This window comes from Durio zibethinus, chromosome 23 (genome assembly GCF_047325235.1).
Source record: "Durio zibethinus cultivar Kanyao isolate XHJ-2024 chromosome 23, ASM4732523v1, whole genome shotgun sequence".
Taxonomy (NCBI): Eukaryota; Viridiplantae; Streptophyta; class Magnoliopsida; order Malvales; family Malvaceae; genus Durio; species Durio zibethinus.
Genome location: NC_143184.1, coordinates 14379279 through 14384278, shown reverse-complemented (window position 1 = coordinate 14384278; position 5000 = coordinate 14379279). Strand labels below are relative to the sequence as shown.

General features: G+C 52.4%; 3 non-coding genes across 3 annotated transcripts in view; all 3 read right to left on the bottom strand.

Moving 5' to 3' along the window:
* The window catches only part of LOC149512244 (25S ribosomal RNA), a 3433-nt gene extending 2799 nt beyond the window's left edge, over positions 1 to 634 (bottom strand). The window contains exon 1 of the ribosomal RNA XR_016332948.1: positions 1 to 634. This exon is cut by the window's left edge and continues 2799 nt beyond it. This is a non-coding gene — a ribosomal RNA (25S ribosomal RNA).
* Positions 635 to 873: 239 nt separating this feature from the next.
* LOC149512243 (5.8S ribosomal RNA) lies at positions 874 to 1029 on the bottom strand. Its single transcript, XR_016333011.1, has one exon. It is a non-coding gene; the product is annotated as a 5.8S ribosomal RNA (ribosomal RNA).
* A 301-nt stretch (positions 1030 to 1330) lies between these two features.
* On the bottom strand, positions 1331 to 3137 carry LOC149512242 (18S ribosomal RNA). Its single transcript, XR_016332901.1, has one exon. It is a non-coding gene; the product is annotated as an 18S ribosomal RNA (ribosomal RNA).
* Positions 3138 to 5000: the final 1863 nt, after the last annotated feature.

Here is a 5000-nt window from a genome sequence, read left to right as displayed (position 1 = left end):
CCGCAGGCCGATGCCTGAAGCACGCTAGTGTCGGGGCACGCCAAGATGACGTGTGTTGTGTTCCATGATCGCGGCAACGACGTCTCTGTGGGCACATCAAAAGCCCGAGCTTGGGCCGTCACCGCGACCCGCGTATGTCCATGCCCCGAGTCGATCGACGAATCGGCTCTCGTCGTTCCACATCCGATTGGGGTGCATCGTCGACCCCCATCTGCTTCCCTCATGACAATTTCAAGCACTATTTGACTCTTTTTTCAGAGTCCTTTTCATCTTTCCCTCGTGATACTTGTTCGATATCGATCTCTTGCCCGTATTCAGCCTTGGATGAAATTTACTGCCCGATTGGGGCTGTATTCCCAAACAACCCGACTCACGGACAGCGCCTCATGGTGAGATAGGGTCCGGGCACAACGAGGCTCTCACCCTCTCCAATGCCACTTTCCAGGGGACTTAGGCCCGGTCTACCGCTGAGGATGCTTCTGCAAACTACAATTCGGATGCCAGGGGCACCCGATTCTCAAGCTGGGCTCTTCCTAGTTTGCTCTTCGTTACTAGGGGAATCCTGGTATGTTTCTTTTCCTCCGCATATTGATATGCTTAAACTCAACGAGTGATCCCGCCTGACCTGGGGTCGTGACACGAGCATCAATCGAGTGATACGGGGGGTCTGAAGGGGTCCGGGTGGACAACGAGCGCATGTCACTGGGGACGAGGCACGCCGAGAGCTCTACTACCGATGATCGCGGTGCTGTCGTTGTCGGGGACTCACTTTTGGGCCAACCATGACCCACGGGATCACGGGAGGCCATTTTTCGCCTGCCCCCTTCCCCAAGAGCCGGAAGGGCAGGGGGTCGGAGGGGGGGCGATGGTGCATGACACCCAGGCAAGCGTGCCCTCGGCCTAATGGCTTGGGGTGAAACTTGCGTTCAAAGACTCGATGGTTCATGGGATTCTGTAATTCACACCAAGTATCGCATTTCGCTACGTTCTTCATCGATGCGAAAGTTGAGATATCCGTTACCGAGAGTCGTTTCATTTTTTCATGACAAAAGGAGTCACGGTGCCGCCCGCGCATGCACCGCGGATGGTATGGCGATGGGGCGCACGCTCTATTTTCGTTTCGGTTCCTTGGCACAATTCGTGTCGGGGGTTCATTGTTCGATGGCGGGCAAGATGAGGTCGATCGTTTCGCCGGCCCCGTAGGGGGGATGAAGCAACCGTCACGCCCTCTCGGGGTCGGTGAGGGCTTAGGGGACTGGGGCAAGTGCACCCTTGCCCCCTCGGTGTTTCGTTAACGCGTCCACGGGTCGTCCGTCGAGCGGGGTTTCGACAATGATCCTTTTGCAGGTTCACCTACGGAAACCTTGTTACGACTTCTCCTTCCTCTAAATGATAAGGTTCAATGGACTTCTCACGATGTCGCGGGCAACGGACAGTCCACATCACCGTGATCTGAACATTTCATCAAACCATTCAATTGATAGGAGCGACGGGCGGTGTGTACAAAGGGCAGGGACGTAGTCAACGTGAGCTGATGACTCGCGCTTACTAGGAATTCCTCATTGAAGACCAACAGTTGCAATGATCTATCCCCATCACGATGAAATTTCAAAGATTACCCAAGCCTATCGGCCAAGGCTATAGACTCGTTGAATACATCAATGTAGTGCGCGTGCGGCCCAGAACATCTAAGGGCATCACAGACCTGTTATTACCTCAAACTTCCTTGGCCTAAGCGGCCATAGTCCCTCTAAGAAGCTAGGCACGAAGGATCACCTCCGTGTAGCTAGTTAGCAGGCTGAGGTCTCATTCATTAACAGAATTAACCAGACAAATCGCTCCACCAACTAAGAACGGCCATGCACCACCACCTATAGAATCAAGAAAGAGCTCTCAGTCTATCAATCCTTACTATGTCTGGACCTGGTAAGTTTCCCCCTGTTGAGTCAAATTAAGCCGCAAGCTCCACTCCTGGTGGTGCCCTTCCGTCAATTCCTTTAAGTTTCAACCTTGCGACCATACTCCCCCTGGAACCCAAAGACTTTGATTTCTCATAAGGTGCTGACGGAGTCCTAAAAGTAACATCTGCCGATCCTTGGTCGACGTCGTTTATGGTTGAGACTAGGATGGTATCTGATCATCTTCGAGCCCCCAACTTTCATTCTTGATTAATGAAAACATCCTTGGCAAATGCTTTCACAATTGTTCAACTTTCATAAATCCAAGAATTTCACCTCTGACTATGAAATACGAATGCCCCTGACTGTCCCTGTTAATCATTACTTCGATCCTGAAGGCCAACACAATAGGACCGAAATCCTATGATGTTATCCCATGCTAATGTATACAAGCGTAGGCCTGCTTTTAGCACTCTAATTTCTTCAAAGTAACAGCATTGGAGGAACGACCCGAGCAATTAAGTCCAAGAGCGCATCGTCGATAGTAGGGATAAGTAGATCGATGCTCATCATGAGGCAGACCGGACGACCTAACCCTAGTTCCAACTATGAGCTTTTTAACTGCAACAACTTAAATATAAGCTATTAGAGCTAGAATTACCGCAGCTGCTGGCACCAAACTTGCCTTCCATGGATCCTCGTTAAGGGATTTAGATTGTACTCATTCCAATTACCAGACTCATAGAACCCGGTATTATTATTTATTGTCACTACCTCCCCGTGTCAGGATTGGGTAATTTGCGCGCTTGCTGCCTTCCTTGGATTTGGTAGCCGTTTCTCAGGCTTCCTCTTCGGAATCGAACCCTAATTCTCCATCACCCGTCACCACCATAGTAGGCCACTATCCTACCATCGAAAGTTGATAGGGCAAAAATTTGAATGATGCGTCATCGGCACAAAGGCCGTGCGATCCGTTGAGTTATCATGAATCATTAGAGCAACGAGCATAGCCCGCATCGACCTTGTATCTAATAAATGCATCCCTTCCAGAAGTTGAGGTTTGTTGCACGTATTAGCTATAGAATTACTACAGTTATCCGAGTAGTAGATACCATCAAACAAACTATAATTGATTTAATGAGCCATTCACAGTTTCATAGTCTAAATTAGTTCATACTTACACATGCATGGCTTAATCTTTGAGACAAGCATATGACTACTGGTAGGATCAACCAAATAGCATTCTTTCGGGATGTTGGCACCGTGTGGGCCTCGACACACCGACCGAGCGACAGAGAGAGCCCAACGCGGAGCACAAGTGTTGTGCGTGTCGAGCACGTAAAATGCATAACATTGGACGAATGGGGGCTGAGAGCCCACGCCTGCTAAATATTTCATATCCGAGAGCACGATCCAACGCTGGTGCACCAATGCAGCCATGGAGGATTGGGTGGCACGCTTGGGACACCGGCCATGATTGACGTCCGACCCGTGGCCCATCGGGACATGAGACAGATGAGGGATGGCGAGACATCCGGTTTCCATTGATTCAAGTATGCAACACAGGATCCCGATCGTACCCCCTGGGCACGACGATCGCATGGGGGGAGATTGAAGAGGATGACGGGTCGACAGTTTGATGCATCGAGCACGGAGCCTGCCAACACGCATAACCATAGCACCAATCATATACCCATTGCGTACAAGTGGTACCATCCACGCTCGCTGGTCCACAACCCACCCGATCGATTACTCGACGAGCGAGCGGAGGAAACGACGTACGAGGCCATGGCACAACCGCTTGGCACAAGAAAAACATGAGCATGGGCCACGAGATTGCCCCTACCATCTGACAGGCAACAACAAAGTGACACCACCAATGCTTGGCTCGACCGGGACCGCACGTACGAGCTCCGCTGACACCACCCTAGGGTGACGTTGCTCGATTCAGGGACTTGTTCCTGGGGTCTCGGGTAGTGTCGGTTGCATGCATGGCCCCATCGAGGCCTAGGCATTTTTGTGGTCGATGAGAAGGGATCACGAGACCGTCAAATATCGAGAGACCTTGCCGAGCCAAGCTCGCAATCACGGCTTTTGCTCGCACCACCCCAGGGAGCCGTTGTTCGATTCAAGGACTTGGTCTGTGGTTTAGGGCAGCATCCACTGCATGCACGGGCTCAAGCTCAGCTCTTTTTTTTCGCATGCACGCCAACTGGTCAAGGCCATGGTTGCCTGCCGATCATCTGAGCAACCAGTCATCGGATAAAATGACTGGAAGGCATGCACACCCTATATTTCGCTCGAGGGACGTTACCCTAGGTGTACGTAATGGGAGGCCCATCATGCACACCTACTCCCCCAGTAGGAGAGGGAGAGGGGATGTCGGACCACCATCCTCTAAAGAGCATTAGAGATTTTATAGATATGCTACCAGTAGACGTTAAAGTGTTTGAAACGGGGATACTTTTTCCAAACAGGCATATCCCGCACCAAGGGTAAGCAGGTGCCGATGGTGGTTGGGGCATGTGCCCGCACCAAGGGCCAGCGCGTGTCGATGGTGGTCGATGCGACTGCCCGCACCAAGGGCCAGTGTGTACCGATGGTGGTCGAGGCAACCGCCTGTACCAGGTCAAGGCATGTGCTCACACAAGGCCCGGCATGTGTCAATGGTATTCGAGGTAACCGCCTACACCAAAGCCCGCCATGTGCCGATGGTGTTCGACGTAACCGCCCGCACCAGTGGCCATCTTCTGCCGATGGTGGTCGAGGCAAGAGCCCACACCAAGGGCCGGCTTGTGTCGATGGTGGTTGAGGCAATCGCCTGCACCAAGGGCCATCTTCTGTCGATGGTGGTCGAGGTAACCGCCCACACCAAGGCCTAGCACGTGCCGATGGTGTTCGAGGCAACCGTCCGTACCAAGGGCCAGCATGTGTCGATGGTGTTCGAGGCAACCTCCCACACCAGGGGCCATCTTCTATCGATGGTGGTCGAGGCAAGAGCCCCCACCAAGGGCCAGCTTATGCTGATGGTATTCGAGGCAACCGCCCGCACCACGACCCAACATGTGTCGATGGTGTTTGATGCAACTGCCTACACCAGGG